The sequence below is a fragment of the Thermobia domestica genome, chromosome 9 (assembly GCF_964235325.1).
Source record: "Thermobia domestica chromosome 9, izTheDome1.hap1.1, whole genome shotgun sequence".
Lineage (NCBI taxonomy): Eukaryota > Metazoa > Arthropoda > Insecta > Zygentoma > Lepismatidae > Thermobia > Thermobia domestica.
The window spans coordinates 110,139,013-110,165,757 of NC_137462.1; the positions used below are offsets into that span (position 1 = coordinate 110,139,013).

The 26,745-nt window shown below is 36.0% G+C and overlaps 1 protein-coding gene and 1 non-coding gene across 2 annotated transcripts in view; one reads left to right on the forward strand and one right to left on the reverse strand.

Moving 5' to 3' along the window:
* LOC145694929 (uncharacterized) overlaps positions 1–26,745 on the reverse strand; it is a 160,933-nt gene that overhangs the window by 72,452 nt on the left and 61,736 nt on the right. The gene's annotated exons all lie outside the window — the stretch shown is intronic.
* Positions 21,153–21,261, forward strand: LOC145661237 (U6atac minor spliceosomal RNA). Its single transcript, XR_014126892.1, has one exon. It is a non-coding gene; the product is annotated as a U6atac minor spliceosomal RNA (small nuclear RNA).

The following is a 26,745-nucleotide window of genomic DNA, read 5'->3' on the forward strand; positions in this document are numbered from 1 at the left end:
AAATTTTACTTTCATTACTTTCTATTTCATCTACTAACCCAGGACCACTCCTACACAATTATGACTGGATCCTTTTCTAATTTTATCTGTGTGAAACACGAATATTACGTATGAGAATAAAAATTTGATTCTAGTCCAGGCTTAAAAGTGAGGGGGAACGGGATGGGACGTCGTCTTCCCACTTCCAGAATATACATGTGGCGTCCCCCCACTTTCTAAAAAAAAATACAATGGCCAAAAATAAGCACGGGGGATGGCGTGGCGTGACGTCATGCCTCCCCCTAGCTTTTCAGATTCACTTTTACCCCTATCTAGTCGTGCATTCATGCCATACAAACATCAGTAATTCGTAGGAAAATTGACCTATATTGATTCAAGCTGTTTGGTTGTGTGTGTGTGTGTGTAGGTGTGTGTGTACTGAACAGTGGCGGCTCTTGAGGAAAGTCATGTCGGTAATAATAATAATAATAATAATAATAATAATAATAATAATAATAATAATAATAATAATAATAATAATAATAATAATAATAATAATAATAATAAAACTTTTATCCGTTTATATCAAAGAGAGAAAGAAAATTTATCAAAAATTCTAATTCTTGTATTTCTTCCCTTAGTGAAGTGATAAAATTGTCATCTTTCCCTCTGAGGAACTGTAACTAGTTACCGAGCATTCAAATATCGCTAGTGGTGTTGGAAGAGGATTAATTTCCCCAAAATTTATCTTTTGGGTTATTCACGTTTTGGGAAGTGTTCGAAAATATACTTTCAATTTGCATGCTACTTTTCGAGCTCCTGAGGATATATTTTGCTGTTACATTGATCTTATCTTTCAGAAAAAAATAACAAAAAAATCAGAGGCGTTACAAATACTCATTCTTGGAAATTCACTTTCAGAAAATTCTGCTATTGTTTTCTTCTTTGAAAAAAAAAAAAGTCTTATTTTCTTCTTCAGCTCAAATCTGCAAAAGTAACCAAATTACTATTTGTTGCAAGTTATGAATACCATACTTTCAAATAATGTCAGATATTATCTTGCATTGTTAGTTTGATGAGTTACAGATAGCATTTTATTTGTGTTACATTACTTCACCCCTCCCTTATACCAAATCAACTTTACATCGCATATATAAGAATGCATGAATTATGAGAAAAGGACAAGAATTTGCCAATTTTCAATGCCGCCGTGCATGTCAAATGGCATGGCAACAAAGCTATAGATAGCAAGCAGTGAACTCGAGTGTACACATATTCATATTTAATCTTATATTGCCTTCAGTCGTGGTTATTTCTCGATCATCTGCAATCATATTGACAAAAGGTTATTGTACCTTTTATTAATAGTAAGGGTATGGAGAAGCGAAGTATTTTACATGCTAAGTACGCTTCTTTTCTTGTACCTGAAACTGCAAATTGAGGGTGTACTGCAGCGTACCATGCATGCATCAATAGTATAAATTTAGTATCTTGCGGTGCAAACAGTGTTCATTACCCTCTATGCACTCAATTACATATCACACACACACAAACACACAGTCGATACTAAATGAATTTATTTAGGTATGAGTTCAGAGCTACCTGCGTACCAACCGTACCAGGTTTCGTAATGCGAGCCTTGCACTCAACTAAGAAACTGTTGGAGAACTATGCAATCCGGGATTAGCTGTCGACGGGAGCCAAGTGTTGGTAGGTGCCAAGAGGCACTGATCCAAGTTCCTTCATCTTCCAAGGGGAGACGAAGTAAGGATATTTTTGAGATGGGAGAACTGCCATTGACCTGCTATCCTCAAAGCTATATACGAAACCAAACCACAAGAACGAAAAAAAAAAAAAAAAAAAAAGCACCTACTGCTTGATCATAGGGGACAGGTATAATAGGTATTTCTTTTCAACTACACAATCTGTTTTTTCCTATCAGCTATTTTGGTAGTAATCATGAAGCATATTTCATGACATTGTCGCGCTATCTTATAGCCAAATGATTAGGACGAATGCATTTTGTGGTCTTGTGCTCGTGGTTATGAGTTTTCCGGTAAGGAAGGGCTGGGGGGGGGGGGGAGAAAAGCGGAATTTACGGAGTTGGTCCAACACACCACTGGTACAAATCCCAGGGGATGAGGGGGATATGTCCCCTCCAATCTTGGAACTGGGGTGACTGTCCCCCCAATAATCCGATTTGAAATGTGTTTTTGGTGAGAAATGTGATGATTTGTGTCCGATTGTCACAAAGGAAAGTGAGACGAAATTGATGTTTCCCCAGAATAAGCCTCAAATCTGCCCGCCTTCCAATGTTGAAGAAAACTCTGTCTCCCTGATTTTCCACAGCATTGTTTTTCAACTTCATAAATATTTTGAACATCGCTTCTCTCTCTCTCTCTCTCTCTCTATATATATATATATATATATATATATATATATATATATATATATATATATATATATATATATATATATATATATATATATATATACAGGACCGGATCCAGGATTTTCTGAGGGGGTGCACCAATAACTATCAGTACATTTGAATTGAATCAAATTTAAATTTTTTAAATGCCTTTAGGCATGTGTATGAGGAACTGACTTAAACTATTGTGTTTAGCAAAACCGCTTTCTTTTAAGCCCGAAACGGAAACGGAAATTTTAGAAAAGTATTGCTATTTCCACTGCCAGTTTCTCACTTCAGATAGTGTATATTCAGAACGGAGGAGTTAGTTGCACGTGCTCCGGTGCATCCCCTAAATTCGGCCATATAAATCCGGCCTTTAGTAGGCTAAAGGGGATGGTGATGATGAAAAATAAATGAAATGGTAGATTGAAGGAAGTGGGAGGAAAGGAGAGAACCCCGAGAAATCCTCCACACAGTGTTTGCCCACCACAAAGCTCACTTGGCGTGAGCTGGGATCTAACCAAAGACCCTACGCACCAGAGGTGAACGCTCTACCACTGAGCCACCGCGGCCCCTCTTGTTCTGTTTGGAGGTCATATCTTAATAGTAGGTAGATCCTGCCCTTTATAATCGTGGTGTTCCACAAAAAGACGCAAAACCACAAGAAATGAATGAAAATGAACTCAAATATACATCTGCGACAGAGCTTTGGAAGCATAGACCTATATTAAAAGTTATCAACCTACCATTTGCCCAGTAGAACTAAAAACAGCCCCCAGAAGATCTTAGTAGGGATGATGGACCGCGGAATTCGAATTGGAAATCTACTGATTGTGAAGCAAGAATGCTAACCGATCATCTATGTACTCCTGCTTGGTAAATGTAAACAACTTAAATGTTGAATTAATAGACAAAAATGTTTAAAGATGCTGCTTTATCTTAATAATAAATGGTAAATGACTCAGTCTGTATGTCACACATATATTTTAATTACGCTCGACTCTAGCTATAGGAGCTAAATACTCGGTTTTGATTGGTTGAAATTATCCGTTTCTCCCCCACGTAGCATACATATAGCACAAATCAAACGGGAGATGCTGTATGTAGGTCCTCGTGACTTAGCATGCTAGCCAACGAGCTAGTAATGAAAACTGCTTTTAGCGTTGGTTGAAACCTGGCCCAAGGGAAGTTCTTTTTATTTTTTTAAATTTTCATAACACTTTTATCATTAAAATAAGATGGATATAATACTCGTTTATCCCAGAGATGGAGTGGGTCAGTGGGTCAAGCGGGTCAAGTTTTCCGAGTGGGTTGTGGGTCAACAGCATGTGACCCACTGCGACCCTCCACCCACCATGACCCACTGCGACCCACCTACTCAGTATGATCTACCGACCCACTCTGCTCACTGCATTGTAGACAGTATCTTCTGAAGACTGGTAAATTGGTCTTCGTTTTGCTTTCAAGACCTTTATTTTCTCTTCCTTTTTCATTTGTTTCTGTTTACTTACCTGAGGTGAGTATATCTAACCAAGTGAAGAAAAGAACTTCAGACACTTTTGGATATTGATATTTTTAATTGTAATAATAGCAATAGGACTTATACTACTACTTGGCTTTTGAGACCTGTGAGTTTTTAGAGGAGCTAACTACTGGGAAAAATACAATTTTTGAATAACTGTAATATATAAATTATTATATAAAAAATTGAATGTAATTATGTGTATCTGATCATCACGGTCAAATTGCAAAGTCAAATGAAATTACTTTTGGCATATAGTTAGGCCTTAATCCAAACTGGGATGTTATATTGCTTTTATTATAATGCATAATATCCTAAGGAGATAGTGAGAATCCGAATTTTTGCGGGGAAAAAAATAGTATCTCGCACGTCGTTAAACTTACGAAGCTGAAATTCACTGTATTGAAAATAAACAGAATGTGTCCTAGCATTTTTTTAAATTCTCCTTTATGGGGGGAGGCACTTTCTATATATGGAAAATTGGTAGTGAGTTGGTTTGTAAAAATGATCGAAAATGATCGATGTTATTTAAGAAAAAACATCAGGAACAAAAAATACAGTGCTTAGCTTCATATATCCATTGCTTTCTACTATAATAATTGCTGAAGCTTATGTTTATTATATGGAGCGCTTACAGCACAGGACAATCAACCCATAAAGTTGTGAGAAAAATAGGCATAAAATTTGTACTGTAAGCTTAATTACATGGAAATTTTAAGTTTGGATTCTACGCATAATTATATGGAAAATTTTACACGTTTCTCCCCTTTACGTTGGTTTACTTACCTTGATTTGGAACTTTCAAATTTCATCCTTTTTTCTACTGAAAAGTATCGATAATTCAACAAGGAAATAATTATACTATGATAATTTAATTGAAATTCATCGCAATTTGGCACATGGCAAACAGCAATATGGTAATTGAAGGGGAAGAAGGAGGGAAATTCCCATTCACCTCTGAACACTTTCCACACTTTCCAGGAACCTCGTTCCCTTTCGCTTTCTAGAGAGGGGAGGGAACTTGGTAATGGCATCAAACCTTCATGTGTAATTACAAAAATTAAATTTATAAACAAATAAGAAATCAGTTTATCAGGCTTTAATTGATAATCTATCCACAAGATTCGCTATCGAAGGCGTGGTAGATGAAGTTTCTGTTCTCCATGAGTCGACATTGCCAACTGACATGGTCGATATGGAAAAGATGTTGTATGGTGATAGAGAGATGATACTTCTTGTTGAGTATTTCAAAACTGCCCATTGTCGATGATGAGTTGCAGAAATCTTGTAGAAGTAGACCTATTATCAATTTCCACGACAGAGTGCGAACGAGGATTTCCACTTATGAATTTACAGATGACTGATATTAGAAATAGACTAAGGGCTCAAACATTGTCTAACTTGTTGTTCATCAATGTTAATGACCTACCGCTAGACAAGCTCAAAGTAGACGAACTAGTTATTTCTTGGCTGAAGGATGGACATCATTCCGCTGCGGATGATTTACCACGAAAAAGTTACCAACAGGAAATAAATCCGATTTCAGATTTGTTTTAAGGTGGAAAATTACGAGTTATGGAAAATGTATACTTGTATTACTAATAGCTTATTTGTGTTATTCAACTTTGTACCTAATTTTTAGTAAGTCTTTTCTTTGCTTTAGGTAAACTACTTTGAATAAATATTAATAATAATTGCAATTGTGCATATTTGTAACTTAAATTTAACGTTGTGTTTTAGTGATTACACAAATTACAATTATGAGCATACTTTATGGAGATGCTCTCACATAGGGTACCCGAGCACCTTTATACACTATGAAAAACTGATTTTTCAAGTCTTTTGTGAGAAAAATACTGTGAACTGAGAAACTATAAGCTTTTCCATATTGTACAGGGGTATTTTCCTGCGAATAGCGTTTCTTTTGGAATGCGTTCAGAAATTAACACTTGCAAGAATATTCTCTTAGTACAAGTATGTTTTAGGCACACACTAATTCCCCCCCCCCACCTCGGACTGTTTCAATTTCCTCACTAACAAACACTTTACCATATTATATCGTAAAGGTTAGATCCACCGTTATTGTAACAGAGTGGTGCTTGAGCGATTGACTAAAAATTCAAACTCCGATTAGTGACAATTTCACAGTCTTGTATTATTACAAGTGTTAACTCTTTAGCCAGTACAGAAGAGGCCGTGGATCGTGTTTAGATTTGATGACGATGGATTTTGGTGAGTCAGAGTAGGTCACAGTAGATGGTGTGTCACGATGGGTCATCGCGGGTGGTGGGTCATGGTGGGTCACAGTGGGTCATCGTGGGTGGTGGGTCAGAGTGGGTCACGGTGGGTCGTGGGTCAAGTTTTCATTGACCCACGCCAACTCTGGTTTGTCCTTGTACTAGAGGTTTGCACGGGCCCGGAACTGTAAAGCATATATCACTTCGGGCCCGGGCCGGGCTCGGGCAATGAATTTTTAAATATACAACTATATTTGTCGGGCCTTTTCGGGCCTAACTTCGTAAATATATTGTACAACGATATATTTGCACCGTTCTCTCTGGAGAACTTTTAAAGCACAACTGCAAAATTCAACTTCTAATTGCTATAAATAAAAATACAATTTTGCGTTAAGTTTTAAGTTTCTGTAATTCGGGTTTATTTCGGGCTCATTTGATTATCACACGAGCTCAGTCCGGGCTCGTGTCTAAATGCTAAAACATATTTCTGACAGGGGTCGGGCCTCACATTGTAAATTCACGTGCCGGGCCGGGCCCGGGCTAAAAATTCCGGCCCGTGCAGACCTTTAACTTGTACGTAATATATAATGCATAAAAAGTGATTTACTTAAGTTACGAAACATAGCTGAGCGAGTGTCAGCGAGCGAAGGGGGCTGGCTAGAAGGCCCGCAGGGTTCGTTTTATTCCACCTTTGCCCCATGATAATATCACGTGATATTACGTCACACTCGGGTGGTGCAACATCGATGTAAATTTAACCTTACCCGCTTCCTTGTGACCAACTTTAAAAAAAAAATGTTGGCTAGGGTAGCGCGTGAAAATATATATATATATATATATATATATATATATATATATATATATATATATATATATATATATATATATATATATATATATATATATATATATATATATATATATATGTCACACGATAATACTAATAGCAAACAATCACACAGATGTCGCTACCTGCTCTATTGCTTGCCTGCATAACGAAGTCCTTTTTTATTGTAGGGAAATGGTGGTGGTTTTTGGACAAAGTAAAAAAAAAAAAAAAAGTAGTTGTGTGAACAATTAGATTTTTAATAATTTTTACCTATAGCCGAAAGCTGGGGTGGAACAACTACTATTGTAGTTAAGAGGGAAACAATATTGTTAAAAAGAAAACAAAAACTCTTTAACCCATTATAAGCTTCTTAACACTTTGTTACATAAAACACCTAAGTTATCCGTTTGCATTATTTAATAGGCTGTCCTGGTTTCTTGACCTGCCTGCATATAATGACCTGAAATATATGGAGATTTAGGCCTCTCTGTACTAATATTTTGAGATTTTCTATCTGACCTCGTTTCTTACGAGGAATCGGCGAGGAAACCTCGGCTAAATGGCTTTGAACTAACATAACAGCAGGTCACTGCGATGGATGGATGGATACATGGCCTGTTGTCACGCACCACCATTTATTATTGTATCTATTCTTCTTTCGCTATCAAGTAAATATGCTGGTTTCCTCCTCTCCCCCTCGACAAAGAGGTGATACACTGTCATTTAGTTATTCATTCGAAAAAAAAAAAAAAAACATACACCTTGGTTTCTACGTACAACTTCTTTAACAACATAATTAAAAACTTAATAAAGTGCATGTTAATAGGAGGATAGTTCACTGTTTAGGAAAAGACTTCCTTTTTTCTTTTGGAACATTAATAAACAACATACGAGGATAATCCAAAAAGTAGTAAATACAGGGTGTCCGAGAAGTCCTTCCCTGATTACAGAAATTGATAACTCAGGCTAGAAATAAGATAGAAATATGAAACTGGTGTTGAATTGTTTACAAACTATAAAAGTTTTGGTCACATCAGTACACATCCACATGAGCACCCTTGGTAGCACGTAGCACATCTAGGCGATATTCAATTTCCATCCACACATTAGCCAACATCACTGGAGGGATCGATGTAACGACTGTGGTTATTCGTTGCTGCAGGGTTTCAAGATCTGGTACACGTGTTCGGTAGACCTCATCCTAACATAACCCCATAAAAAGAAGTCTAATGGGGTTATGTCAGGAGAGCGTGGAGACCAAGCTGTTGGTCCATCACAACCAATCCATCGCCCAGGAAATGTCCTATCGAGATAGGCACGGACATCCAAACCCCAATGAGGTGGTGCACCGTCTTGCTGAAAAACGACATCGGGGCAATATTGAAGCAGCTGAGGAACAGCATACAGCTGCAACATATCCAGGTACACTGCAGATGTGATGGTATCCTCAGCGAAGAAGAATGGCCCGATAATTCGATCGTGCAATAACGCGCACCAAACATTCACCTTTGGACTGCCTCTGGTGAACTTCCTGACCTCCCTGGGGGGTTCTGAACCCCAAATGCGTACATTATGGCGATTCACTACTCCACTGACAAAGAATGTCGCTTCGTCGGAAAAGGCAATTCATCTGAGATAACCACTATCGTCCTCAATACGTGATAGCATTTCGACCGTAAAGTCATATCGACGTGTACCGTCGTCGGGCAACAAGGCCTGAACGAGTTGCACTTTGTAAGCACGAAACAATAAACGTTTGTGTAAAATGTCACGGATAGAGGTTTTTGGCATCTGTAATTCACGTGAGGCCCTGCGCACCGATTTCTTAGGACTTCTCAGAAAAGACTGCCGCACAGCCTCCACCGTGTCTGCTGAGGTTCTTGTTCGACCAGACCTCGGAAGGTCAGCAACCGACCCTGTGTTCTTGAACTTCTCATACCAGGCTTTAATGCTCTTGACATCAGGCGGAGTCCTCCCAAATGTTGTCTGGAACTGTCTCTGCACCGTGGTTGGTGATCGTGTCTCATGGTACCACAGGACACACTGTGCCTTCTCCTGGTTGGTTGGCATGGCTTCTTGGGCTTCTTACTTACGTACTACAAACCTAAAACAAAAAAATTGAGACTTGGTAAAACAGAACAAACCTAACACAGACAAAAACTTTTATAGTTTGTAAACAATTCAACACCAGTTTCATATTTCTATCTTATTTCTAGCCTGAGTTATCAATTTCTGTAATCAGGGAAGGACTTCTCGGACACCCTGTACCTATTTCAGAATAACGGAAGTATAGCAAACCATTAGAGATTTTTTAAACGAAAATTTTGTATCTACGTTCTATAGGCTATTTAGTTTCACTTTAATTATCCTATATAAATATTCTGACATGTATAGGCTACTTCACGAATAAAATTTCTCTCTCTCTCTCTCTCTTTTTTTTCATACAAGTCACACATCTCGGTTATCAGATCATTGAAAAGAGCGTTAAGAGCTTCTACTAATCGACTCAGTGAGCATTTATTTATTTGTTTGTGTTTCACGATAATTTTCATAAAATTTATCACATTTTCATAAACGGTGGCAGAAATTTCGAAAATAAACCTATTGTTAGGTTGAAAACTGCGAAAAATAAGGTAGTAAAAGGAGTGTAGAATAAACTCCAAGTTGGAGATTTGTGTGCCTGCAGCTAAAGCACTAATAAAACAATTTGCTATGATATTTTCCATTTAAATTCTAACGCCAGATGGTGTACATTCTCTGTTGCCAGATCTACTAATTTTGCAGGAGATCTCCTGCTTTTTCTACGTTCTACTGATCTACTGCGGAAGAAAATGAAAAGTTAACAATCTCCTGCTTTTTCCTTACTTCGAGAAGTTGAAAAAATATATTATTAATAATATTGAATTTTCAATGTTTCCTCATATAAAAAGACGAAATTTCTCTGTTATAATACACAAAGCTCTATAGAGCATATAGTTATAGAGCTTTACTGTATATAATATGAATCCAAAGAATATAACTGTACGTCATCTTCTATATGCATTATGGTTAGCGTTTTTATGACTTTCTGTAAGATTTACAAATAAGTGTTGTTTAGATTGGGACCTGGGTTGGAAGAGTTGCTTAGATCATTTCTCCACGATCGTCAGCAAGAAATCGTCTTACGCCACGATCACGTGTTACTGTACCATATAGCTACGTTATCGCTACGTGCATGAAAAGACATTTTCCCACTCCACTCTGCTTATTTTGACTACTGCCCCCTTAATAATGGTAAATGTTATTATCCCCCCCCCGGGTTCACATTCAAACGCCACCACTGTATGTGTCTACTGCTTTCTCCTGTTTTTTTTATATTCGAATCTCCTGCTTTTCCAACTGACTTGTCTGGCAACACTGGTTGGAAAACAATAACAAGCTGCATTTTCGTCCCCTATTATATATATATATATATATATATATATATATATATATATATATATATATATATATATATATATATATATATATATATATATATATATATATATATATATATATGCCATTCGAGGTGATTGGTAAGTAATAAGAATTGCTGTCAGTGCTCGAGTAGTCAAGAATCCACACTGTTGAACTTGCTAAACTATCGACTCCGCTATCAAAATTCTTGTTTCCCTGCCGACACTGCTGTGTCAATGTCAAGTTGCTCTTTTTATACTGCTTGTTAAGTTTAGGAGAAGCAGACTGAGAAATGAGTTGGGAAGTGATTAGTATAGATCATACCTGTCCAACTTCCAGTCTGAGAGAATATACTCATTTTCAAAGTCATAGCTACCTTCTTATGTCGAAGAGAGACAGCGGCGGAAACGCATAGAAAGACTTCTGCTTTAAACTTACATCATGGTTACCAAAACGTTTACATTCGTGTGATTGCCCAATAATTTTATTGTTTGTTTTATATAGTTTCACGCTCAAATGTTATGGTGTATGTCTATGGGCTAAAGAACTTAAGAAGCACGTATACGACGATAATGAAACAAGTTATTGCAAGGTATAGTCAAGGCGATGAAGGCTCGATTGATTGGTAAAGAGGTTAATGAGGCTACATGGAGCTACATACATACATGCAGCTACGTGGAGCTACTTTTTAGTGGGGTCCGTACAATATTGGGATTTGTATTTGAAGTAATGCCTCACCAAGAATTGAGTTTGGAACCACGTGTATGTGAAAATGAGCGTGGGAGCCATTTGAAAGGGGCACGAGCCTGGACTCGAATATACAACCTAGTCTATTTGTGTGAGCCGGCTTAAGGCCTTTAGTGACGTAAAAACTTAAGGAAAAAATTCGATCTATTTATCCATTTATGGTGTGAGCATTCTTCGCAAGAAAACCGACATTATTTTTAGTTTTATCATGTGAATTCAAGTGTGGTTCTTTACTTCAGCTATGAAGTTCCTCTCATGGCTATACAGTTAGTATATGCGCCTTCGGCACGGGAGAGCAAAGTTTCATTCTCGATGGGGCTCAATCATGGTACCTATAGTTGACTAGGTATATCTCACACAATGTTGATGGTACCAGAGATACATTACTTGAAACCAGAAATAAAAATAAGAATATGAATAGTAAATTAATAAATATACAATTAATAATATATATTATACATACAATATACAATAAATATACAATTTATATAATTAATAAATATACAGAGCCCGAAACAATTCAAAATGACACAAAAATGCATCTCTTCAAATTTGAACATACTTTAATGTGTACAAATGAATTGCCTTCTAATGGTGGACATAAGGAAATATGTCGATTTTTTGACATAACGGATATGTCCGCCATGAACACAAAAAATGTGAGCAACTATAGCATGTCAAAATGATCTACTGCCTTGTTTTCATTAGTTTTGACGGATTAGTATGTTATGTTTTGATCACTGGGGCAATGTTTGAGATGATATAATTGTACGTTAAAAATTTATACACATGCGCGGAAACGTGAGGCGGTTGTCGTTTGTCTCTTGTTATCAGTGTTACCAATGTAGCACTTTGTCGCTTGATCTAGAAATTTTTAAGGATATTTTTATCAAAAACAATTGTTTCATTTATCATTGTTAGAATAAAAATTTAACACCTTTTAAATGTTGTCTAGTGACTAAACTAGCATTATTTCCACTAAAATCAATATTTCTAGCGTCTTCTTCCAATGTATTTAGTGACAGTATTATTCACGTTGTTGACAGTGTGTTTAGTATCATTACAACATGTGTATGTGCCCTATTACGGACAAGTTTGACATATATTTTTATGCCATACCTTGTACTTCGGGCTCTGTGTGTACATAGGTGATTTCAATTTTACTGAAAGGATAGAAATGTTGCTACTTGTATACATTCACACATACAAACTACTTTTAAACATTACTATCTACACTACTTCCAGCTTACGGAGCACGGAAAAAGATTTTACTTTTTAACGAAATTTGGAAATGATTTGTGCAGACAAACTATAATACTGTCTACGTAAGCCGATGAACATACAAACTTGCTGTTATGGAACCGCCTTATTTTTAGTTTTAAAGGTCTTTTTATATTTATTTTTATTCTTTAATCTTTTGAAACGCATTACAAAGATACTCGTTGTGTTATCTGTGTAGGCTTAAAAGGTCAAGAGGCTGGGTGAGCGATGATCACTTAAAGAAGAGTCCACTTGATTCCATGGTTTACTCACAAGAACAGAAGCCTTGTTCCTTTTATACAAGCGGCCTCCACGCTTTGTCCTTACTCTACATTGAGTCTCATACGTTATATTAATTTAATTTTTTTTAAAAAATGTTTTACAATTGTTTTTTATACATAATGATAATGTTTTTAAAAATATCTTTACTAGTTTACATTTTTGTATGTTCTAAATGTATATATACCCGTAATCAGGGGTAAAAATGAGGAGGAATGCGGGAGGACGCCGTTACCCCACTTCCAAAAATATCTCTGACGTTCCCCTCACTTCCTAAAAATTTACAATGGGCAAAGATAGGCACGGAGGACGGCATAACGTCATGCATTCCCCTATCTTTTCAGATCCACTTTTACCCCTGCTCGTAATATCAAATTTCATTAAAATGTTTCTTGTTTCTTTTATATATGCTTTAAACTATCCACCCACCCTCTTCTAAAATTTAACAAAATAGTTCACCAATATCAGTGCGCAAATACCGATTGTGAGTGAATTATGAAATGTAAGTTTTGTAGTAAAATTACAAACAATCGTTGTAATTCCAAATGCAAACAGAATGTCAGTTCTTAGTTGTTAAACACATTAACTGCTATATGAGTTGAATTTTAACTCACGCTAATTTTAAGCCCGAGATTTTGTGAACCAAATACAACACACACGACTCTACTTAGCTTGCAAGCTGCGTGTTGCGCAAGCAACTCACGCTAAACGTTACCACGCTGTAACATTTATTACGTAATATCATGGGTGACCTCCTGGGCAAAACCTTGCAGTTGGTTCATGAAAATCTGAACGTTTTTATTGTTCTTAATTATTTACTATTCGACAAATACTCGAAAAGAAATGGGAATACAACACCCTGGTACCTCAATTACAGTATTTACTGATTTTAGAAAGATGTACGACTCGGTTAGGAGGTAAATATTGTACGACATTCTTATAGAATTTGGAATACCGAAAATCCTAGTTAGATTAATTAAGATGTATTTAAATGAATCCCGAAGTAAAGACCGAGTACAAAAATTCTTGTCCTCAAGCTTACATGTTGAGAATGGCCTGAAACAGGGAGATGCATTGTCGCCATTATTATTCAACTTTGTTCTGGAGTACGCTATAAGGAAAATCACAGGTAGCAACCAGGACCTAGAGCTGAATGGTATTTATCAGGTTATGACCTATGCTGATGATGTAAATCTAATAGAGGTTGAAAGGAGAACAATGGAAAGAAATGCAAATATTGTACTAACTGCTTACAGGGACATGGGTTTAAAAGTAAATGCAGAGAAAACTAAATACATGGAAGTTCGCCGCTATGCTAATACTACAATTTATTAATACGTCAAAATATCAAACGATACTTTCGACAAAGTGGATATTTTCAAATATCTAAGATTCATATTAACAGATCAAAACCATATCCATGGAGAAATTAAATGTCCACTGAATGCAGAAAATTCGTGTTATTATTCAGTTCATAATCTTTTGTCTTCATGAATTCTGTCGAGGTATGTGAAGCTAAAATGTATAAAACGATATCATGTCTGTTGTGCTGTATGATTGCGAAACGTGGTCGCTTACTCTACACGAATATTCGGACTCAAATGAAACGGAAATGGGAAATGGTGGAATCTTCATAAAGATGAACTGCGTAATTCATACCGTTTACCAAACACTGTTAGGGTTACCAAGTCTAGAAGGCTCAGGCGGACAGGTCATGTGGCCAGAATAAAAGTAAGCAGGAACGCTTTCAAAATTTTAACTGGAAGTCCAATCAGAATACGACCATTAAGAAGACCTATGCGCAGATAGGGAGACAATATTAAGATGGATCTCTCAGGAATAAAAATACAAAGCAGAAACTGGATCCAGCTTGCCAAGGACAGAAGTCAGTGGAGAGCATTTGTGAACGCGGCATTGAATTTCCAGCTCCATATACCATAGAGTTGGTTAGTTATTGTTCTTAATTTATTTTCACCGTGCCCCACAGGAAAAATATTTTTTTCTAGCGTGGCAGTCAGTCAATGTGTTAAATTTCAGGAATCTACAACATATCACAAAAAGTACTGTTCATATTAGAATAATGATTATTGATGTGTATAATGACAGAAAAAAAAAACACTTATTTATTTTACACACCATTGTAATCAGATTGGTTGATTGATTGTAGTTTAGCGCCCGTCTTCAGTACCGAGTATTCAGTACATTCTTGTCGAATGTCCTGAATACCCAGATCTCAGAGAACGGCATGGACTGCGGCTTCCTACTTGACCGTGCACTGGGTATCGATATCGATATGGTTGAGCATGTCGTTTCTTTTGTGACATGCTTGTAACTTTGCTCACGTTCTCTGAGTATTTTAATCCTTTACACTTATACATTTTTGCTGCACTTGTATATTTTATTGTGACTTTTATTGTTTTTTCATTATTTATTGTTATTACATGTTTTCTCTCTTGTTACTATTAGTAGTATTTGTTGTTATTATTATTTTTACTATTTATTGTAATTGTTCAATATTTACTATTTATTGTTATTATTATTATGCTATATTTATTATTTTATACCTTTTTCTATTTTGTAGAAGTTTTTTTTATCCTGTGATATATATTCGTTTTCAACGTTTATTTACGTGTTGTCTGTGTTTGTACAGTCATGTTAATTGTGACGGGGACAAATAGCCTCGATGTTGTCGTTCCTATTAGAACTCAATCAATCAATCAACGTATATCAGATAATAAATTGCAGATTGAGTAGTATATTCAATCATACTAGGAGAAGAAATCAATGAAGTGTGCATAAACAACTAGCAAGTATTAGCCATAACAAATACTTGTTTTTTCTTCTGTTGCTTGGGTATTCGATGAACTTGGAAATACAAAGTAGCATTTTCGTGTTCTACCTAGTCTACAGAGTAATTTTTGATTTAAAGAAAAAATAACATAAATTTTTTCGAGAATCAAGAAAACACGTGAATTTTTTATGCTACTTCTCGCCTCGTCTCGAAAATGAGACGAGAATTGTTGTTTCTTGTCTCGTCTCGATTTTTGAAAATTCACTTGTTTATTCTTTGAGACGAGAAATTTCTCGTCTAGCGGACAACACTGATTTTAATTCTGTTGCAGAGTCTTGTCCCACATATAGCACATGACGTCCCATTTTGATCCCAATTATCCCGGCATTATCGGGACAATGAGTAGATATCCCATGGACGTCTTGCATGGGACTTCCTAAAGGATTTCCACCTAGGATGTCTACGCGACATCCCGAATGGAAGAGGAGATACCAGGGAAATCCCACGCCGGACATACCTCAGATCATATTAAACCCACGATTTACTAGTGGACATCACTTTGAGGCCCCGTTGAATATCTCGTTTTCCAGGATATTAGCGGACATCTGGATATCCCGCGGAGGTCCTCTGGATGTCCCGGAAACAAATTTGGATGATCCCGGGGCTCCCGTTGTCCATTGCGGATCAGTCTCGGACGTCTTGTGAACGTCCGTGTGCTATGTAGGGTAATGCGTAATACCTAAATATAGTGATTTTTTTTTTCATGTCAGTCACTCTATTGGCTTTTATTTTTTTTTAAAAAATCATGGTTTAGCATAACAGATGTCTGGCCAATATCCTGTTGAGAATCAAGTGCGGAAGCAACCTTGTATCTTCTTACCAATCTTGTGTAAGTATAAAATGTATTGTCCTTATGATTTAAGGCATCTCAGTGTTTACAGCCGACAAAAGAACTTTTTTCTTATTATACTTTTTTTAAGTGTCCACATGTTCGTATTGAAGTCTAATATGATATTTTTCTTCTTAAAACAGGGGCCAGTTGACTATATGAAAGTTGAGTAGCTCTATTGATGCAAAGATGGTATTTTTTATTTTGTCTAAGTTATCTTCCTGCATCAGTGCATTGTACACAGTGAATATACGTATGTGAAAATTCCTTTTTTTCTTCATTGTTTATATGTCGTAGATGACACAAGATAGCATAATATTTTCTTATTGTATGGAAATTCTTAACAAGTGACTAACCAAATGAGATCTTCTTTTGCACAGTCGGACAGTTGACCTCAGTATTTGTAGATTTTCTTAGACAAATGTGCCACCAACTACACAAAAATTTTATTAAAAAAAGAAACTTCCCCTTCTTTGTATAATTTGATAATTCACCACATTAACAATGATTTACTCGTGCTTATAAAAGGATGGATTTCGTTAATTGATTTCTTTTTCAAAAAGCGGAATGTAAAATATAATGATTAAAAAGAATAACATGAGCATATCATGCATATATACAGAGTGGCCCAAAGGTAGGTATACAACCCTGCATTGATCACATATCACATTTCAGTTTATTAGGATAATGAGTTTATTTGCTTTGGTCTGTTCCAAGGTTGAAGTATAAGTGAAAAGAAACCAAGGAGAAGTAATAAATATACTAAGTCAATACTTTATGGTTAACAATAGTCGATGATGTAAAAATGCCATGAGCCAATTAGTACGGGACTGTACACCGACTTTCGGGCCACCCTATATACACTAGCCTTTGGCTAGCTGAAGACTTTGCCTCCAGAGTCCTTCCTTTGCTCGGCGTACGGCCTTGCACTTCTCATATAGACCTACCTAACATTTCTCTAATTTTAAGGGATTTCGAGAATATGGGCGTGTAGTGTTGTTTCAACAATTTCAACCCCCATCTTTTTTGTTCCCTTCTAAGGAAAAAAAAAACAACACTGAAATGTCTAATTATTTTAAATGAAAAATCTAAATACCAAATTCCAAATCTCTAACTTTAACGAATTTTGAGATATCGCCATCTAATTATAACAATTGTAATTCTACCCTTTTTTCTTACCATATTTTTCTTCTCTTTTTTAAAGTTTTACGTCCCACGCATATACCGGCTATGCTAAAGGAGACGGTGATGATGAGAAATGAGTACTGAATTTCATATCTCTAACCTTAAGAGATTCCGAAATACGGACATCTTATTTTAATAATTATAATTCCCACTCCTTTTTCCTTTACACACCCTTTTCTTCCCTTCTAGATCAAATATTAAAAAAGCACTGAAAGATGTGTCTGATTACTTTGAATAAGAAGTTCATGTGCTAAATTTCATGTCTCTAACACTCAGAGATTTCGAGATATGGACATATTAAGATAATAATTTCCATCCCTCTTTCTTCTTCCTTCCCTTTCGAATTTCCAAAAATCTTTCCTCCGTGGGACCTTACATCACAAATCCTATCCGCTGTCCAAGTTTCTAGCATAAGCAATTTGGCCTGGGCATTAATCAATGAGTCAGGACTTCTTCATATTGTATATCTAGCAATAAAATAAAACGGAAGTACGAAGTTACTCACTGACCTCAGAAAGAAAATTGCAGAGACTTCATAACTACTGAGACTTCCAATAGGTTCCAGTAGACTTCAGTCGAAGACATCTTAGCTATTGTTCGCTTCACAAGTGATGCTTATGATTACTTTTCTTTAGACTGTAAATGTAATCTTACAAATTATATTAAGAATCACATCGTTTCGAAGGACAATGAATACGGTCTAGAAAATAAATCAGGGCCATAAAATTCGGTCTGTAACTTAGAGGTCTGTACGGGCCGGAAATTTTAGCCCGAGCTTGGCCCGGCCCGGCCCGTGAATTTACAATGTGGGGCCCGACCCGAGTCTGAAATACGTATGTTGTAGCATTTAGGCCCGAGCTCGTGTGATAATCAAATGAGCCCGAAATAAGCCCGAATTACAGAAACTTAATAATTAACGCAAAATTGTATTTTTATTTACAGCAATTACATGTTTAATTTTGCAATTGTGCTTTAAAAGTTCTTCAGAAAAAACGGTGCAATATATATCGTTGTACGGTATATTTACAAAGTTAGGCTCGAAAAGGCCCGATAATATGGTTGCATATTTAAAAATTTACGGCCCGGGCCCGAAGTTATATATGTTTTATAGGCCCGAGCCCGGCCCACGGGCTCGGCCCAAGCCCGTGCAGACCTCTACTATAACTCGACCCGACTATTTCCCTGGTTTTAAGCATTTTCCCTTAAATAAATTCTTTTATACCTATTTACTAAATTTTGCAATAAAATTTCCCTACATTCGGGAAATGTCCCTCAACCTAAGAACACTGATTGAATTGAGGCCAGGGCCTGAGAACTGAGGCACCCAAACGACAGTTTGAGTGGATAGTTGTGTGGGTAGGGCTACCAGATGTCCTTCCTTATCCAAACATGCCATCTTTTTTTAGCGCTAAAAATTATACGGATGAGAAAGTGAGAAATGCCCTCTTTTGGGGGTAGAGACAACTGCTTCAACTTCAAGATGGATGATAATGACGGAATGACGAAAGTGGGAGGAAATGGGACCACACGTGCCAGAGGTGATAACTGTACCACTAAGCCACCACAATTGTGCACCAATGTGATAATGACAATGAATGAAATGGCAAAATAAGAAAGTGAGATTAAATGGGAGAATCCCGAGAAAAAAAAACATACACACACGGTATTTATCCAGCGCAAAACCCACTTGGCGCAAGCGGGGATCAAAGTAGACACCCCACGCATCAGAGGTAAGCGCTCTACTACTGAGCCACCGTGCCCCCTTATTTGATTTTACAGACATAACCAGTAGCGTACACAGAATTTCATCAAGGGGGGTCTGAGCCTCAAGCTCTCAAGTTCATATCGTTTCAGGACTTTTGTATATATATATCTGTGTATGGTAAATATTTAGATTTCCTAGTATTTTGTCAAGGGGGGAGTTAAAATCCCGGAACCACTCCCAGCGTTAGTCACTGTGTGCAATACTTGAGTACTTACTATATATAAAGGATAACTTACAAAATTTTGTATTGAATCTGCTTATACATAACTAACATAAATAAGGATATTAAATCATTCCTAGGTATTCTATTAAATCATTCCTACGAGCCTTTGGCATGGGAGATCCGACTTCGATTCCTGGCGGAAGCTAATGTGGTTCGAACTCCACGTTAACCTGAAGGTCTGAGTTATATATATAAATACTGAGTTATACTCACATATTTTCATGACACGTTGGACATATACGATATTTTACACCAAACCATAAATGTAGTCAGAACTTTTCATATAGGTGTGGATAAAAGTAGTACCACAGATCGTTTTCTTTTCTTTTTTCTTTGTTTTGTTTTGTTTTCTTTTTTTCACTGACGACACATTTTATTGAAACTGCAAGATATCGCGAGACATTTGTTTAATTTTCTTAAAAATTAATAATAGTGTATGTTATAATATTGAAAGGGTGCTTCTATTTGTATCGAATATTATTGCTATCGCTAGAAGTATTGACTGAGGTAAACCCTGCTTCAAAATTGATTTTAAGTAATTATTAAATGCTTTATGAACTTTTAAATTCTAAAATTTTGCGACACATCCTATGAATCTGCGCGACACACCGGTTGAGAACCACAAAGTATCTTTAAGGAAGATATTTCCTTAATCTACGGTAATAGATACTTGCAAAACTTTTCACATGCATGTTCACAAAGGTGATTAAAGCCTCGCTGGAAGACTCTCATGACCTGATCATGTTGTTGGATTTCAAGCTTATAAACTAGAGGCCGCGGTGGCTCAGTGACAGAGCGTTCACCTCTGCTGCTTGGGGTCCTGGGTTCAATCCCAGCCCTCGTCAAGTGGACTTTGTGGTGGACAAACACCGTGTGCGTGGGTTTCCTCGGGGTTCTCCCGTTTCCTCCCACTTTCTTCATTCCACCATTTCATGCATTACTCATCATCACCGTTTCCTTTAGCCTAACCGGCGTCACGTGGGACGTAAAACTCAGATTTCATTTCATTTCATTTCAAGTTTATAAACTTAAATTCAAGTGTTATTTCAATGAATTGAAGCACTACATATCACAACATTTTAGAATAATTAACAATTGGAGGGAAGGGAAAGAGTCAAACCATTTTATTAGTGTGCACAGACATACAGTGTAGCTACGCCTGTGCATCAAAGATATCTCAAGATTAACAAGGGTAAATATAGCCATTCCAAAATTATTTTTAAAAAATCGTTACTATCAATGTTTTGAATATGATCACGTACAGTTGCTCTAACTTTTCTGTACGTGCTAAGTACAATGAAATTAAGTTTTTGTGTTTTCATTCTGTTACTTTCTCGAAATCTAGTGAATAACTAGTAAGTCACTAATTTAAAATTGCAATTGGAGGGGTCAAGCCCACAACCAATCATGAGTTATGTATTGTAGCTAAAATGTAATTAAAAATTACAGGAAAATATTCAGGACTATAAGTCAAATTTTGAAATTTGAACTCGTCATATAGAAAAGTTTACGTGAAAGCAACTTCTAACTCTCACAGAAATACAATTTTGATATCTGGTAACTATATATACTTGAAGTTTTCCCCTTGACTTTCTGTGTTGTATGAAAGGAGAGACGGTTAGCACTCCCCTAAACAAGGATGGAATTACAACACATATATGGTTAAGGCACTGCTGTACTGACAGCACTTAACCACATTTTTTTCTGGTAATTGAAAATGAAATTAATATTACCATTAGTGGCGTATTTAGGGGGGGGGGGCTTCCGAGCTTAAGTCCACTCCGAAATCTTACTATAATAAAGTACATGAAATATCTTGCAGAATTTTCACATTTTCAGGCAAAGCCCCCCCGAAACAAAATCGTAAATACACCACTGATTATCATTATTGTCCGTCCTTTATTCCACACGATAATTCTTGAATGAAAGCGACTTCTTGATTTTTTTTAAAGCAAATAGACAGCTAGAACGGTTATTTCGGCTGAGTTCATTACTGGAGTCAATCTATTAACATTTTCACGGGTAACATTGACTTTAACAATTAAACTCGCGGAATCTCATGTTCTTCGGATTCAACGTTAGGTTGTAGGTCCACGTCTTCTACAGCTTCGCTGCTGAACGGGAAACTAATCACTAAACTCTATATCCTTAACTCTTACTATCCATATCTTGTTTAAAATCTATAACATTCCCTAGGTACTATGCAACCTGAACAATAGCAAAGAAATGTCGGTTGCCTATATTGAAAGGATATATATAATTGGCTATCCATACCCCATATCTCATAAATGGAATCTCGTCATGCTCTTTACCGTCTTTAGCAGAGTTTATTGTTTGCTTGATTTGCAGGAGGTATGGTGTCGCTATAGTGTAGTCTAGGAGTCTGACTGACAGAGTGAGGCGTTATTCTGCCGATCGTGTGTGGCGAAATCCATCGGGGTTCGAGTCTCTCTAACCTCCCTACTGATCTAGTGGCTAGTAGGTGCATCTTTAGTGCGCGGGGTCCCTAGTTCAACTCCCAGTGGAAGAGCATTGTATGCATTATATTGGTTCGGATTGCACCTTAAAGTGTAGGTCCATACTTCATATAGCCTTGGTGCTGAAAAGGAGAGCATAACTTCAACAAACAGTCTTCATAATTGGTTTGATAGCTAGAGCATGTGCCTTTTGTCCACGAGAGTCTGGGTTCGATTTGCGATTTGAGAACATTGAGAGCATTACGGTGGTTCTTATTCCATCTTAAACTGTATGTTCACTTTTTATACACCTTCTTGTACACTTTTAAACAATAGCCTCACTGTTGAAAAGAGACTCGAAACAAAACCGACTTCCTCTGAAGAGCAATGTGCGTGGTTAATTGTCCGCGATATTTGTGCTCATGTTCCTGTTGAGCTTTGTAGTTACCAAAAAGGCAAGAAACAGAAAACAGGAGTAAGAAAGATTTATTTTAAGTAATAGAGGGGTTCCTGATCAAAGGGGTTCCTGATTCGATCCCAGTCCATTGAATTTTTGGCGCAACATCATGTCCATGGGTTCTCTTGGTATTCTCTCGTTTTCTGCCCTCTCTCATTTTAACCCAGATTGTATTTATAATTTATATTCTTTAGTTTACGAAATATAACTGCAGGACCTTAAATAAAAAAAAAATCTATTTACAAGAAATTGATTCTATTTATATCAAGAAATAAGGAAAAGTTATGAGAACATAGTAAAAACCTTTATTACAACCCATTAATATTTATTACTCTCAGTATTCAACATAATAACTTCAAAATAATTAATTTAATGTAGCTGTGCTCCTATAGTAATCATTGGTAGCTTCAAGAAGATTGTACCCAAATAATCTCAGTAGCATATATTGTAGATCCATGTTCAATTTTCCTATTCATTATCCCTTAGGTCTATACACAGATGCGCAAAATTAATTATTTTCATTAATCGACCTCATAATATTATCACATTTTCAAAGTGAATTAGTTATATGGGAAAGTATTATTTGTCTTTCTTTTAAGTGCACTTGAATTTTAATTGTTTGATTTTACTGATTCCTTTTTGAAGTTTACTTAAACGTGCATTGCTTTTTGAAACTGAACTTCTATTATATACAGGGTGTTAATGAACTATATTGACAAAGTGTAAGAGGTGATTTCCCACATCAAAATTTTCCATTATCTTCTCCCAGATGTAATTTTCCCTCAATTTACCATCCTGTCCCCAGAAATTTATCGTTCTCGAGTTTGATTTACCATTTTCAATGAAAAATTGTGTCCTCCAAATCATATCATGAGCGCAACTTGCGCCTAAAACGCTCCTGCAGCCACTCCTATGTATACGTCGGGATTTAACAACCAGTTAACTGTTAACGAGAAATTTTCTGCAACCACTGCCTACTTTCAATTTGAGGTTTTCACATGTACTAAACAAAATAAGTTCATGTTTCATTTTTAAATGTTATCTCTTGTATTTTGTAAACGGACCAAAAGTAGAATAGAGAAGGCTTCACAGCATGAATTAAATACAGTATGTTCCGAGTAATCTGATAAATTCTAATTGGCGTTTGTAAATGAATATTAGTAACGAAGTCATGATTACTTATTTCTTGTAAATATAGCATCCCTAATATTAATTCTCAAAACTATCTCTCTAATCTAGTTTTTTAATTTTCCAGTTTTGTATACTTCCTTCTTAATCACCGCAGAAGAAACTCCAACCTTTTGAGATTCTGGTTTAATGATCCCCACCTGCATACATTAGAATCAGGGGCTAAACGTGTTCTCGTGCAGAACATATAAACATGACAAGATCGAGATGTTCTAATAAGTTGGGTGGGACATGGAGCTCTCTCATGGTATACACGGAAGGGATGCATACGTATAGCTTGGAAAGACGATGAAAAAAAAAAAAAAAAAAGAAACTGAAGCTACAATTGAATATGGAATCCAAATCAAGTGAGATTCCACTGACTGTGAGAATCGTACTTGGTTCTCCCGCATTGAGGGCGCGTGTGTTAACCATATGCAGTGAAACCTATCTTAATGGACACTTCTCAATAGCGGACATCTCCATAATAGGAACAAACTTTTGTACTGACAAAAATATAGCTATATATTTATTTCTATGGAAAATTACTTCCCATTTACGAGCATTCTCAGGTACAGCCATGGACAGTCTTTTTTTTTTTTTTAACTCCAACGTTTCAGTAACCTCTTCATAACCGACAGGAATTACCCTCACCTTATATTTATTTAGCATTGAAAATACTTTCTGCAATTAAAATATAAATTGTCAATTGATCCAGTAATTAATTACAAGAAAATTTCGACTGGAAATTAGTGTCGGCAAAATTAACACGACAGACAACTATTGCAGACTTCTCCGCAGAAAATTCCTAAACCGTCATGATTGGTTAGTTTTGTTTATCATTATCATTTTAATAATAATAATAATAATAATAATAATAATAATAATAATAATAATAATAATAATAATAATAATAATAATAATAATAATAATAATAATGTTGCATATCATTATTGGGTTATTTTAACTTAATAATACAGTTAGTAAGTGAATTAAAAAAGAACTTTTTTAAGACGTATTTAAGAAAAAGCATTATATTTTGCAGTAGATCCCCACTTAAACACATTCCCCAGTGATATTTCTGTTTCTTTACAGATGAAGAGTTCCCTATTCCGGCAACAATTCGAGCATTGAGTACAATAAATTAACCTATATTTACCTTTAAACCAATGTATTTACTTTATTTCATGCAAGTACCACAAGAACTATGAATAATCTAAATCTCTGTAACGGACATTCACATCTCTCATTTACGGACAAAAATGATCATATCTCATCAATGTCTCACCAGTGTCGTTGTAGTTACAAATAAGCATTTTAAGCGTTTTCGGTAGACTGAAGGAAGGAGATGGAAGATTATTGATTGGAATTTAGTGTTCCTTAGCAACACCAAGATTATATGAGACACGAACCTACCTACAGTTTAAGGTGGAATTCGACCACCATATGTCAAGATTTTCCCACTGGGAATCGAATCTTTGACTCCGTGTACCAATTGCGCGAGATAGCCACTAGACCAGCTAGGAGACCATAAGAAAGGTAAGAAATAATAATCTTCAATGGACTAGATTACTAAACAAATAGTAGCCAATGGCAGACTTTACTTTCTGTGTTCTTAAACCATAGTGGGAGTTAATATTTTGAAAAAAAAAAAAAAAAAAAAAAGTAAAATAGCACTGTAAAATTCATCAACCTTTTAATTATAGGGCTTCCTAGTGTATTGACCGCAAAATTTACGAAGATGTCTTTAAAGTTTGTTGAAGATACAAATTACGACATACACAGACATATACGTATGTAGTCAGTTCTCTTAGTTTGCCCCTTGACACTTGATGCGCGTCCACCAGTTTAAACCAGTGACTGAAAGACTGGATCGGAGCAATCAGTTAACTTTTGATCCTTCGCCTCAAACAAATAAGAAAGTCACGTGTGTGTGGGCCGGGATTCATGATGAAAATACGTGGCTATTCACAGGTCCAGTTCAGATGAAAGAAATCAACTATCTCTGTAGAACTTTTGAACTTTATTGCCTTGAGTTACATTTTCCCTGTGACGTCAAGTCTTTAAAAGAAATCATTCGTGGTTTGCATGAAAGATGCTGATTATAATGCTATAATTGGCTATTTTATTTTAGATTCGTGGCCGAAATCACTTGGATGATGCAACCAACCAAAGATATTATAATCATAATCAGAGCTTAAACTTGGAAATTCCCAGCATTTTAGTTTTCTAAAATAATAATAATATTATTATTATTAATATTAAATAAATAAATTTGAGACTACTTCTGTCGTTCTGAAGGCGTTAGTTTTAGTCTTTGTTCTATCGTGACTTGTTTTACAGATGCAATGAGGCTTTGTGAGTTCTACCACTATAATATTTCCGTTTGCGAGTTTAACAATTGAGTAGGCTCTAATTTGTCTTATTCTGATAATTCTAAAGCTTTATTTTAGACACTTGTCATTCAGACAAGATAAGATCGACCGATTGAATAATAAAATTAGAAATGAATTCAAGGCAGAGCTGTTGCTATTAAACTAAAAAGGCAGTTAAACTACGGGAGGTTTATTACGTTTACACTGTTTAATACGAATTAACAAGAAAGAGAAGGCTTTACTTTAAAAAATTAGATTTTTTACTCAATCTACACACAATTCGCCAGATGTTGACCAAACTTACATGTTAATACAAAGTAGGTAGACATTTTAGTATGAAGGTGGACCTTTACTTGTTTAGTATGCATATGAAATATTTTCTTGTACAGGTTTCCGATTTGTAGTCCTGGCCCTTGAAGTTATTGTTTGGATTTACTGAAATTTTCTTTAAAGAAAGAAAGAATAAAGCTCATTTCTATGTAGGAGAAGAATTAGGAGGGAAATTCTTCTCCTACATATGGAACAAACCCTTTAAATGTTAATTTGTGCTTAAACAGTCAGTAAATGAAAAGAATAATAAAGAGTTGTTACAAGCAAATGGGAAACTTATTACTATAGCGAAATTACAAACTAAAGCATTTTTTTTAAGGGGATGTCTACCCACTTGCAAGTGTTTCAGGATCCCTATAAGATAACACGTAGATATTTCTATGTGAATATTTAACAAGATATT